General features: G+C 41.0%; 1 protein-coding gene across 11 annotated transcripts in view; it reads left to right on the top strand.

Annotated features, from left to right (window-relative positions):
* The window catches only part of LOC119657894 (protein tramtrack, beta isoform), a 500,286-nt gene that overhangs the window by 224,706 nt on the left and 261,472 nt on the right, over positions 1–14,108 (top strand). For 2 of the 11 annotated variants that reach the window (XM_038065044.1, XM_038065043.1), the window contains exon 2: positions 1,879–1,914. The exons of the other annotated variants lie outside the window; for them this stretch is intronic. The gene's annotated coding sequence lies outside the window, so the exon portion shown is untranslated. The remainder of the gene's footprint in view (positions 1–1,878; positions 1,915–14,108) is intronic. 11 annotated transcript variants of the gene reach the window in all.

Below are 14,108 nucleotides of genomic sequence, written 5' to 3'. Positions count from 1 at the left end.
TGGGACCGTGAGGGTAGATCCCTTTTCCTTGTGCTCTCACAAGTTGTTCATTACAATCTTCAAGGTAGTATCTCATGGACATGTATTTCAGTATTTCCGTCGCTGTTCACTTCGGACCGTGACCTCCTTCAAAGGCTGCGAAAAATCCTGATGAAACAGCCAACGATCCTCATTGTTTACGTCCAGTAGGTCTTCCGCTGTTGTTTCCTCTGTTACCCATGTCGAGAAAGATGATCTGGTGCTTCCTGTGTAGTGCTCACTCGTCAGCCCATTCTTGTCACTGAAAGGGTTTGAGCTATATTAGGTTGACGATCGAGGCTAACACTCTACTTGGGAAACTTCACACAAATCCAACCTTGACTATCATGATGCTTAGTTGGCACCGTAGTATGTGCAAAATGAACTCCGTGTCGTGTCTTCCAGCGAAAGGTGAATAATTCTCAGAAAAAAGAACGACAGATGATAGTTTTCGTCTCATTTGTTCCGGGAAGGCTGTGAAGCGCCGAGATACGCAAAACAAGGTAAGAGAGTTGTTCCCTCTTCCCTGGAAAGTCTTTCAGGTCAGAGAGTGTAGGAAGAAAAAGGGTAGCTGGTTAATTCGATGGCCGGTTAAGTGGGAGTCTACTGTACAGCTCTTTTTTTCGCAGCAGAAATTAAGTGACCCTCGGTCAATGGTTCCTCGGAGTTTCTGAGAAGGAACCACGAGAGATATGGGGACAGTTACCGCCATCGACGCCCATTGAGTTTAACCAAGAACCCTGTCATTGCATTCACAGTTCCAAATATGATTTGTATAATACGTACTGCTTTTTGAATCTGAATTGAATACAATTGTGGTGCTGATGTCAGCATTCCTAAAATGAGCATTTGGCGCAGAATAGTCGAGGAGGAATGCAGGCGTCTCGGAAAGTCAGGGGAGGAGCAGGCGACCGCGAATTATGACTCGTAGGAGGAAATCAATTGAGACTCAGGACCGTCTGCATGTCCGTATTGTGTGAAAAGATTCGTTTAAAATGGTGTCCTCATATATCGGATTAGGACGACAATCGCTGAAGCATGGAGTCAACAAACCAAAAATCAGATCCATTCCAAGCCTCGTCTTACTCATTGACGGTGAATAGGTCAGTTGTTTTTGTAAAACTTTCCCGGACCTTTTTGTCAAAGATTTTCCAAAGATGTTCGTTGGGATTTACGTCGGGGATCTGTGTAGATCATTGGAGGATATTCACATGGTTGTCAGCCAGCTAACCCTTCGCCATATGAGCGGAGTTTCGGATTATTGTCATGTATCAAAGTCCAATCGTTGCCCAATTTGTCGCGAGGCAGTATTGATCCCAATAATAAACTATAGTATTTGGCTGCATTTATTACACACACGACTACGGTTTGGACCCTGGTGTTCATCACTCTGCTTCTTCTGCTTCTATAAGACCTATTCGCTGAAATCACCTACAATTAATTTATATTAGTGATATCTAGCGTACTGCGCGGAGCGATGATGTTGGTTGAAGTTTTATAATGAGTTATCGCAGAAGTAATATCACCATCACTTTGATAATGCAGTGATGTTAGGTAATGTGCTGTTGTATTGTTTGGTAATATTTGGATCGGTGATGATAATGTGATATTACACTTAAGGGAAATATAATTTTGGCAGTATTGCATGCGTCACCTAAATAACAACTAACTATCACAATTCAGTGCAACGTATATTTGTTTTGAATAAGATTCCCATCTTTTTAAAAATCAAGAAATATTAGCGGGTCCACTCTAGCTTGAGCCTGTATTTGAGAATCGGCCCTAAGACGCCTCTTGCATTATTATATTATTAATTAAACAATTAGAACACAAACTTAATGGTTTTGTTTTTTTTTTCAGGTATGTAGCGGTTTATCATATAATACCTAGATCAACGTAAGTAGGAAAGATTTTATTTCAGTTTTTTTTTTAATTTATCGGATTGTCTGTTATATTTTATTTAATAATTGCCGGATGTCCTCATATTGAAATATATGGAATTTCAGCAATTGGAGAACCAGTATTTCTAGGAAAAATTTATTGAAATGCTTCAAACCGGAATATTATTATTTCTTTTATCGGTTAATCACGCGTGGTTGAAGTGTGAAATATTGACTTTAGATGCATTAATAGCAGAGAATCAATTCCGCGCGTCCCCTGCCATCGATTGCGCATTGTATGCCATTTAGAACAGGTTTGGATTTTGACTTTGGTTGTAAGAAGTTAGTGAGGGTTTAAAAATACCGACTGAAAGTGAAGCAGCATTCATTTTTAAAAACAACCCGAAATATTTGAAGAAAACCATGATATTGCCCATGCAGGTCTGACGAGAGGGGGTGGAAAATGGGATTTCACCGGGCCCAAGTTTGCTAGGAGGCCGAAGTAGAAATTTCAATGAAAAAAGGATAACCATGAAGCCATGTAATTTTCACCGGTAGTAGAATATTATTATATTTTGGAAATTTACTGGTAAACCATCTAATAAGTGTCGTGCGTAATTGCAGCAACAGGGCTTATACGGCAGCACCATATTCGAGAGTTTTTTAAGGTAAATCCATTTATGATACATAGTAAATTCTGAACACTTCCAACGGAAAGCCTCGCTATTAATTACCTGCCCGTGATCACAAAATTTAATAATTTAAAACTGGTAGAGAGTGGAAGCAAAGTACTTTTTAGTACAAAGAATCCCTACCCACCCTACCATTACCTTCCAAAAGTCGAGATCAATCTTTTTCCGAAAGTAATGTGTAATACGACTTCATCTGCTAATGCTTCTCAGCATCTCTCTCATAATGATATCTGAAGAGTGCTTCCCTGTGTGTATAGAGTTGCTGGCGAATCCCATCTCACTTTCAACGAGAAAAAAATGTGACCAGAAGAACGAGACTTCCCAATTTTTTGCAAGCATGACTAAAAACCTACATGTCCACGTAGAAGGTGGAAATAGCCAACCTCACCAATGTTTTTGATTCCGTCACGGTCAAGGTCCTAATGAGCGACACAGTCCATCTGCATTTGAATTCAGTTTTCTAACTCCCGTATGCTCGCGTTCTTCACGAGTAACAACCTTTCTTGAATCCTCTCCCTTTTGCGCATAATAGATGGTCTTGCGTTCCTTAGCAAGGAGGGCAACGAAAGGCAATGCTTCGTTCACTATTATAGATGAATCTTCGGCGATGCGATAGATAGACGACATACGGAATGCTCCCCATCTCTGTACTTGCAGAAGAAACTTCCAATAAACTTGTTTGCTAACGGCAACTAACATCTCCACAACATATTGGACCACATTCATGAGAAGCTATCTCCTGTCATTAGCCGCCTTAAAACCCTGCGGTATTTGAAAATGCTCATCTTCGGGCGTCAATCCAAGGCATTTGTCTTTGGATTTTAGTATACAATTGTCTCGCCGCTTACCATAGATTTTCTTTTTAGTCATGGTGAATTCTTCAATTTTTTCAGCGCCAAGCTGAAACCAAGTAACCCATACACTTTCTCGTTGTATCATTATGAAAAATCTACCTTGCCTTTGTTCAACAGTGTGTTTGGCAACTTGAGAACTTGACATGTTGGCTCGTAGCAGATTATCACAAAAAGAATGTGCAATGACATTATGGACTGGGGGGATAGTCAAGCGACCATCCTATGTGGCCGAAGACGACCAGGAGGGAGAGCTATCCCAAAAAGTCGGCGAAATTCACCGTGAGAGTTCGCCCGCTAATATTGAAACTTCAGTAAAGTCTTCCTTCCAAACGCCCATGCTTGCTTCATGGCTAACTAAGTTCGATCAAGGGGGAAGGGGGTCCTTTGAAGACTCTAATCGATCACTTCACGTGCCCCTACACCGATGCGTAGGTCTGTATTTTAACTTGAAAATTAAACAAACATGGAACTTTGTGCGTACCTATCAGAATATACAGCCGTAGAACTCCGAAATTAAGTGCCGCGGTCGAAAGGAAGGCTACACGACCAATTGCATCTTACTCGATATTTTTCCTGCTTCAGGTGTTCAAGAGAGGCGCCTTTGAGGTTCCCACCCTTCTTTGGAGGATACTCCTTCAATAACTGTGAGCCTTACGTTATAGAGAAGGAGGAGAAGAAGGAGTCTTCAAATAAAAAAGAATTAGCTGCGATTCATTTCATTATAATTAAAAAAAATCATGCATGGGTAACAAGAGAATTCATGTAGAAACAACAAAATACTTAAATAGCAAGTCGGAATACCAGAACCTGTATGGGATGTATTTTCAGGCCTAGATTTTGGATTTCGGTTGGATAGGTTCTTTTTGATCGACGTATCAACGAACATCTCAAATCTAAAATTTACCGTAATGTCGTCTGTCCTGTCGCCCTCTATGGTTCTGAGTGTTGGCCAACTATAAAATACAATTAACGGCGTCTTGCATACTGGAGACGAAGATGTTGCGCTGAAGTAGTAGCGTGAGACGTTTTGACCACATCCGAAATGAGGATATCCGCGATCGTCATGGGGTTGTATCGACTGTGGAAAAATTGCGAGAGAAGCGTTTTCGATTGTATGGTCACGCAATTCGTGCTAACGAGACTTCACTGGCCAATATTGTTCTGAACATCCAAATCGATCGTAAGCGACCAAAAGGCCGGCAGAAACAACGGTAGCTTGATACGTTGGATGGGGATTTAAAAGCCTCGAGATTGCACCCAGATCAGGCATTCGGTAAAGCCAAATGGCGAAACCGATCACGACGAACCGACCTCGCTTGTGAAAGGGACAAAGACTGAAGAAAAAGAACAAGGTTCTTTGAACGAGACCTTTTTTTCATTTTGCAGCACCCGTTTTAAGTCGCCAATCCCCTGGGTTTCACCCAATTTCAAAAATAAGAGCATCTTTGTAAAGTACTAACTGGGCGCTTTCATTTGACGCCCCACCACCACCTCCTTTCACATATATGGGTGCATCCCCCTTAAACCCGAAATGAGGCCACTCATTGCGCATCAAAATTCGTAGCGGTGGCTCCAACGTCTGAAACCGCTAAATTTCGTATGACATACATTGAATTGGTTTTAATAAGGCTTCGTTTCACACAAATAATAAAAGAAGGCACATATATTTCCGCCCCAATCGAATCACGAACGTGGCGCTTGAGATACTAGTAACGTCACCAGCAGTTAGAGGACTTCCTATCTCGCAGATTTCTAAATGTTATTTTCGTTTTTTTTTTAACACCAGCCTCAAAAACAACTGACCGCCACTCACTTTCCAAATTCACCCATCTGTTGATCTCGGTAGAAATTAATAATATGAAATTCAAATTGTTTTTCCGAGATCAATTTAGTGAGAAGATTTGTGGAAGCTTTGGATGGGGAGCTACTCAAATGCTAATAGATGTGATCACTAAACTCTGCCTGACTCGGATCTCCTTTCCCGTCGCATGGTTAGCGCAGAAGGAACACCTCAATTGGCCTTCAACCTAGCTTTGCTATCCACTTTTTTAGCACGAGTATGCCTTTTTTGGCTTGGCCACTATCCCGTCACCGAAAACACTACGTACTTTCGTATACGGTCTAACCCAAAACTTCTTATGTAGCGCCTCCGTCACAATTTCTTTAACTTCACCAAATCACAAGAACAGTATTTAAACCGGGATGTCCGGCGTCTCGGCACTTTCGGTTTTGAGCATTCAATTTAATCGATTCTCTGCCCGAAATAACACTTAACCACATACCAGCCTTCAGCTGTTTACCCCAACGGATTTCCAATCAGACAGCAGTCCATTTAGAAGACAGCATCCTCATGCGCAATATTTCGGTTTAGCCAGAAAGAAGGTTTAGGATTGGATTTTATAATATTCAATTTGATTTAAAACTATGTGTAAACAACAACAAAAAAGATAATGATCGGTACCGAAATTTTATAAAATTGACCTTCAGATATTTGAATGAATTTTAGGGTTTTGTGCGAAGTTAAAAGGTGTGAGAGTTCTGATTATTATTTTAAAATAAATTATTATTTTAAAATGAGTAAATGTTGGGGTGGCAAATAGGGAAAGAAGAAAAGAGACGTGTTGAATGGAGTTAAGTAGGAATAAGTCGAGAAACCGGAAGTTCGGCGCTTCAGGTATGAAAGGTTTTGTTTGCTTCTTTGCTTCTTCTGTAAGTATATTTGAATGCAGAACTATCCCATTTGTACGTAGCCCGTTATGTAAATGCATTTAGCATGTCACACTACTCACTTTAGTGTGATATTGATTGAAAAAGCCAATTTTGAGCTACTGTAACTTTGTTAGTATTTGTATGTTTTTGATCAAACTTGGGGATGTTTCATATTGTATTCTATACTACTACAAAGTTTTATAATTCTAGGATGGATTTAAGGGAGGTTTTTACTCAATTTTTCCAAAAATATGATAATGTACTATTCTGATTTTTTTCTGATTCTTTGGTTAGGTAGTTTTTGAGAATGGGTCTGTTCAATCATCACTTTCCATCCCTCCCATTCCACGCGTTTCTAACAACCGGCTTCGAAAAGTACTAATCGAGACCTTTCATTTGATACCCCATTTGTATTCGGTGACAAAATTTTACACCCCCTTTTGCATGTATGGGGACCCGCCTTACCCTCAACGTAGAAGGATATTACTCACTGCATGTTTGGGCGTTCACAATTCCCACCTTCTCACCATATTTCGTATCAATCGGTATAGCCGATGAGAGAAGTTCGTGGCACAGACAGACAGGCAGACAGGCATTGAACCGCTCAAGCGTTCCTCGCAGAACAAGGAGAACTAAATGATACGGATGCTGCGAAGCAACGGACATTACACACTCCAGAGATCCGGCCCTATAATGGATCCCTGTACTCCTCCCGACTTCATCTCCATCTCCTGGCACTACATCGTCTCATAAGACAGGCAGCAGTCTCTCAGCTGATCCCTCAATATCAGAAAGAGGAAGCCCGACGCATGACAATGATATTTTAAGTTGCCTAGCCTATCTGTATGTCTTAAGAATTGAGGACATCTCTGACATTAAGCCTATCCGAGCTTGATCCGCGGCCTCAATTATAGCGTCCACTGTGGATCTTCCTGCACTAAGTCCGAACTGCCTTGAGGGTAAGTCCTAGCATCACGTATCGCTCCGACAAATCTATTCCTGACAAACTTTCTGAGCATCTTCCTCGTTATGTCAAACGTGCAGAGGGATATCCCACGGTTAACTTCGAATCCTATTGACAGAGTTATAGTAGGTCAAAATCGACTTCTTCGTAGTTGGGTCTGCTCTTCAACTGCTTTTAGTTGCTCCGAATTTAGTCCCCAAGATAAGATTTGAATATATGAGTATTTCCTGCAAATATTTTAAAACAATTAAAGATTATCTGCAAAAACTTTTGACTGCAAAATAGTAAAGAAAAAAAATGCCAGATGGAACACTAAATAAGAGAAAGAATAAGCAAAATCCAGTCATTACGACCCCATCCCCATTCGCCCATCATTATGATCTGAACTTTTTTTGACTTGAGAACAGTGCATTTCTTAGTCAAGGTCTTTCGTTTGTACGCATTTTCATGTCCACAATGTCCATTATTTACCTCAAGTAAGAGTTCACTACCCCCCTTTTGTGGGTTGCATTTCATTGCAGTCTGATACGAACAGCTGGAAATCTACCTGCTCAAAATGGCTGAAATGAATGAACTTCTTGCATCACATTTCAAAAACAGGTCAAAGTTAATGCGAGTTATCTACGAGTTACCGTGAGGACTTATAAGCTTCCCATTGACCCAGTTATTCCTTCACTACCGTTTGCTCGTACCTCATGTGAGTGCGGTTAGACATATACAAGTGTGATGTATTTTAATCCTTTTTGGTGTTAATGCATAATATCTATAAAAAGAAATGACAATGCAAAAAGTAGATCTGCAACGGGTACAGCAGCTCGTCATTGTTCGAATTGTTGGAAACGTACATATTAATCAAAATCGAGGCTTTCGTGGCCAGTAACCTACCACAAAGCGCACTAACGCTCCGTTTCTGCCTCCTTTATTGTGTCAGCGAATGGCGAACGCAAGAATGCGCCACTTGTTATGGAATTACGAAATCGCTTGAATTGCATTGCTACGTACATTCGTGGCCGTTGCAATGCAAATGCATTCTTTCAAAAAAAAAAAAAAATGTTATCAATAAATTACTGGAGAGTCATAAATATTATGATTGCAGGTCGGTATGGTTTCTTCGTTTATTTATTCGCAGTTTCTTTATGGTGGCATGCGACATCGGGTTGTGAATAATTACCTTAATTGGAATTGACACTTAAAGGGGGTTCGTACAAACCGATATGGATGCGGATAGCGCCACTTACTCGATATACCTCAGCATTGCATTGCGGCGATTAGTCTCACCTATTTATTAGGTACGTGTACGGTAATTTATCATCTTCAAGACAAATAACACGTTTCAAGGCTCATTGCCGTCGGTAAAGAGTCGGCACTGCTATGTCCCCTTTTCATTCTTATTGAGATATACTAGGGTCATAGGAATTCCTTCGCTACAAGATATCACATGCGGAAGTGTACCGTCACTACCGCTTTAGATTTTCTCAGCTTCAGCTGAACCAACAATTACGTAGATAAATCTGTCGCTGATTTGCCTCCAGATCGCGAAAGGACATGTAAAGATTGTCTGGCATGTGGACTGATAGCACTGTGAATTATTCGCTAATTATCGTGGCGATGCCATTAGCAATTGTCCAGAAGTGCTCGAAATCCCGGCATTCAATACCTCAGTGCAGCTCTTCAAATGCTAGCCTAATTGAGTGGAGTTTTCAGCCCAGTGTCTTTAGGTGTTCTCATTCACTCCACAGAAGTCCATAGCGTCTTTCACGTCTACGGTCGTCGTCATGGCCGATTCCCTGCTGATTTTGAAGTGGACAACACGGTAAGGTTGAGCCTCTTTTGTGTAGGAACGAAACCTTTTCCAGAGACTGAGCAATGATGAGAAGAAAAGAAACCCATTGAACACTTAAAGTACAGGCAGACTAGGTACCGTCATACATAGTTGTGCACTGGAATTTTCGCATATTTGTACACAGGCGCGTCTACCTGTATTCTATGTGGAGTTTTACATGAAATGCATTTGGCGAAATGATCTACAACAGAGGTCCGAAATATCCAGAGCGGAACGATTGCTGGCGTAAAAACAGCTCAAAACAACCAGAAAAACAATCAAGAGAAACAGCCTTAGTCAAATGAACCGTGCATGTCCCGGACATTGTCTGAAATATAGGGTTGTTCTTCATTCTCTGGGAATATCGATACTTCTTCTAGAGAAACATGTTCATAACCTTAATACTATATAATCATTTAATTTGGAATCACCCATTGGAGTATAACTATGTACAGATCTGGGAGATCCTAGTTTACCCACCAGAGCCTGTTTATCATTGTTAAATCGTCTAGAATCCCATAGTAGATATTTTTTGCTGACGGAGATAAGGACGGTCTGTAAGGTCACTCCTTTTTTGAAGCGGCACTCCTTGGCTAGAATTTTGACCTTGTGAAGATTCTCGATTAGACAATGATAAGCCAGCGTCGTTTTGTGTACGTTCTTATCCTTCAAATTAGATCTGTGCCTAGCAATCCTATTCTTTAAATTTTTTTCCGTTGCTGCCACATATACCGCCTCAAATTCCTCCGCACGTTATCTAGCAAACCACATTATCTTAGTAGTTACCAAATCCTTCGAAATTCCATGGCACTTAATTCACATAATTGATTGGGCGATAGCCGCTCCGGCCCGTATGGTAAACTCTTGGAGAATGTTATCTACTTTCGTTATGGGGAGGATCAGGAAAGCGACATATTTGACATCTTTTTTTGGGTCACTTGGATCCAATAGAGCCATTTTACCATATATTCCACTACAGAAGAGAGTAGGCTCCCATCGTTGGTCCCAATGTTTGTATGGATTTGCCCTTATTGAAACTGAATATATTATTGTCCATCATGAAAAATCTTAGGATTTCCAAAAATGAATTCCTAAAAAGCAATAAAACTTTTAGGGGACGATTTCTAACACCTTTATCTCGTCGGCTCTGTCTCTGAGTCAAGTTTTTGTATTTTCTATCGAACTTCCACTGCGCTGAAGGCCTTCTGAGAGCCCATATGCAGGATTACTTACACTACAATTGGTTTCATGAAATCTGAAAACCTCCTTTCGGTATTCTTCTTCGTTGTTGGCATAAACGCTGTCACAAGACCCCTAACACTTAGCGGAAAGTAGCCAGCGGCAGCAAGAAGCAGCTATCAAATTATCGGAGTCAAGATGGATGTCCTTCTTCGGAATCTTAACCATCATCCTCTCCTTCGTCTCGCTGTAAAAGATCTCAGACTCCCAGGATTTGTGGATAGAACAGATGCTGCACAGAACAGTTCCGTGAGAGGATCGTCAAAATCGGTGGCTTTGCTCTGCTTGAGTATATTGATGGCAGAAATGATTTTAGTTTTGTTTGGAGGAACAGTTTGTATTCGTATATCACGGTTGGCTATTCCATCCACAAGGGTTAAGCTTCGTCGGATGTTATTCGATTGCGACCATCGTGAAGAACTCTTTGGGTCTATTGGGCAGCTCGTAGTCATTAATTACGAACCTACCGTGTTACCACCTTCCTAAGTTCTTTCATGATGAGATATACGATTCTGGTATGATTATCAGTTGCAATAGCTTCCGCATCCCCTCCCCAGCACGTAATAGCACACATGCTCCTCCGAACATTTGGCTTAGTAGTAGAGCTCAAGCGGATCACGTTAGCATCCACTCGAAGCAGAAATAAAAGCCTTCAGTCTCTTACGGTTGTTTCTCCGCTTCCAATTAGTCAGATTTTATGAAGCCCTTTCGGGATCTAGTAAACAGCTTCCCTTGCGCCGGAGAAGAGAGCGGCTTTGATGGCGACCCAGTGCTCATTAATATCCTCATGGGAGCTATCCACGGTTTCTGTCGCAGATCTGGACGCAATACAAGAGCGAACTAGCCAAATGTAAAAAGTGATTATTTCGCTCGAGTTTCCCCCATCTTCAAGACAGCTAGACGAAAAACTACTGCTACGCAGTTGATCTGATTAGATGCACCTTGCCGGTTAATTTAAACTTTACGGCGATTCTGTGCTCAGTTATCAATCCACAAACCTCTCACCATTTTAATTATGGGCCACCATATGTCCAAGAAAGGTGATATCAGAGCTCACCTTGGTATCCAGATCATTCATCGTGTGACCTTTACAGAGCCTATTTTGGACTGCACACACTTGCTCATGGAAAGAATTTTTCTCGTCTGTGTTGGAAGTCCCTTTGGACACTTGACATTATTAATTATAATATTGAAATGTTCCTCATTCTGGACTGGAATCTGAAGATGTGCCTGGAGGATTCAGCAAGCCCAACGCCAAATTGATGCTTGACTGTCGGGCTTGCTAGAGTATATTAATACAGGATTGTTCAGTTTAATTGCGCCACCCAGACTATACCGCTGAAGTTCGTACCGTGGTCAAGGCTCGCTCCTGTCTGCCTCCGAGCCATGGTAGTTGTTTCCGAAGCATAAACAGGATTCGAAGTTTACAAGCACCTACCAGACCAATATCTGTGTTTTTAAAATCAATGAATACTTTGAAGTCTCAATCACCAGCTTACATAAAAGCGTCTATCTCAGTGAAGTGTCGACTTTCCAGCTTAATAGCAATTACTATTTTTCCCAGTGAAGTTTACCCCACCTAGTTTTTGAGACGCCTAAGTGTTACACGCCCATTGAGATTATAGTGATCCTCCCCTCCTGCTATGCTAGCAACAGGTGAGTGCTATAGTCCTTTGGGGCTACGATGGATTCAACACGTCACAGCGTCGGGTTGTTTGCTGGACAGCTGTCTAGTGCTAAGCATAAACAGTTTTTAGAACATTTTCTCATAGTACAACTACAGCATTTCGAATGCTCTTCCTCTGCAGTTGCCTAGATGAGACGTGCGAATGACGAACGATACTTTTTGTAAAGGCTTGATATCTTCTGTTTAGTCAACTTAAGATCACCACAACTGAAGCTCTGGGTAACATGGTCTAACCGCTTTGGGTCCAGGCTGACAGGCTGGGTTTGTAAAAGATATTTTGATGAGAATTCTTATTACTTAATATTTAATATTATGACGATTCTTTTTTAAGGGCACCCGAAAATAATGATTTATTTGAAACGGTTTCCCTAAAAAACTAATCATTTCAATGTTTTACCTGGATTTTCAATGAGAGAAAGTAATAACCAAATGCATTTAAAAGGCCTCATCACTCGGTTAAAGAGATTTTTTTTTCAAATGCTGGGTATACGTGACTGATGTCTAGAATGGACTGGTGAAATAAAGGTCTCAACGTCTCAGTTACACGTTAGTTAGTCCTTTAAAAGTATAAAATTAAATACTTTTTGGATCACAAATCTGAAAGAGATATCTTTTATCGAAGTTTATGGGTCCAGGAAGTAGTTATACATTTTCTATTGCCCCAATACCCCCAATCAGAGTTATACATATAGCACTTAAGTGCAACCCGGTAGAATGATCAGTCGGGATGTGGTTGATGTTGTTATGTTATCTACTTACGGAATAAGGTCTTGTTGCTTGAAATTTTACTTACCGCTTACCTCGTTCAACAATCAAAGCATGCTGTTTGTAAAGTAATTAAACGCACAAATATTAAAAGAAAAGAAATCCGTCAATTTGTCTTTATTTCGTGCTCGATATCTGACCGAGATCTTCACTCTTGTATAATCTTCTTTTATCTAACTTGTTCACGGCGTATCTCCGATTGAGATCCTTTCTTATCTTAAAGCGTAAAACTGGACAAGTGGAAGGGTTTCAAGCTAAACCTGTTTTCACACACACATATTCACCACACACATGTATTATCGAAAGATCTCCGTCGAGATCTGTTCCCAATTTTCTCATTTGTGTAGGATTGCAAGCTATGGTAACAAGTTAGTACGTCTACTAATTGCGTGTTACCATGCTCGTCCTACACGTTTAACTAAACCTCTTCCACGACAATTATGTAATTACATAGTCTTCATCCGATTGCGCATTGATAATCAATGAGTCGGAGACACTTTAACTCTCATTGCATATTCCGAATACGAAATAAGTGAGAGACATAGAGCTCATATTTTGTCTCAGTTTTAGCTTTTACACATTTCGATTTCACCACTTAACACTGTTTGTTTTCCAGGTTTTGTATTCTGAAGGTATACTGAAGGCTGTTGGCCAGATGGTCACCGGGCCAATATCAGACCAGAATAGCAATAATAGTATCATCAGGAAACTTATGCTGCGTCCCAAAGGTTTATCAAGGCCAATGGGTAATATGTGTATCTATCTTACTTGGTACAAGTGCCGGTGTCCTAGAATTTGTAAGGGGTCACCGCTTCCCGCACAGAACCTACAGATAATGGCTGCAGCTATTCCCTGCTTCCAGGAGTAGCAGATTATTGCAGTACCCCTCGGGTACTTTAGTTTCTATTTTCCAACAACCACTCTGCACTGTTCTATTCCTAGTAAGGTCACCCAGTGCAATTCCCCCATCCATTCCTTTTGTTTTCCTTAGTGTCATGACCATGAACCACTTCCCAATTTTTCAGGAAGCTTCTAGTTCATTTAGCGGCGTGTTCGCTCCCTTTAGCTGGTTAGCTCATTCGCAACCTCATTGCCTTCTAATCCAATATGGCCTGGAACTTTTACTATTCTTCGGTTTATCTTTTTTCTCCCTCTGTGTTACTGGAGTATGAGACAAAATGTTAATGTCCTCCACCGCGGAGTAGGATCCTGGGAAATTAGTTTTGAGAAGTAGGTGTATCCTATCCTTCTCATTTGGGGGGCAAGCTCTTGATTTTTCGAAAGAGAAGTCCTAAATTGCCTGTGTACTTCTCGCCTTCAGATCATGGGGTTGCCCCCGGTAAATCCACGATTCTTTCCCCAGCCCTGGTACCATGTCATGTATTGAGTTCAATATCATGCTTTGAAACTGCCCTTGAAATTATTGCAGACGCAGTTTTTGCATGGCGGAGGTTTACCTGGACTATTTCAATGCTCTA

Source organism: Hermetia illucens, chromosome 5 (genome assembly GCF_905115235.1).
Source record: "Hermetia illucens chromosome 5, iHerIll2.2.curated.20191125, whole genome shotgun sequence".
Lineage (NCBI taxonomy): Eukaryota > Metazoa > Arthropoda > Insecta > Diptera > Stratiomyidae > Hermetia > Hermetia illucens.
Note: the sequence above shows the minus strand (reverse complement) of the source record. Positions and strands in the feature narration are given on the sequence as shown.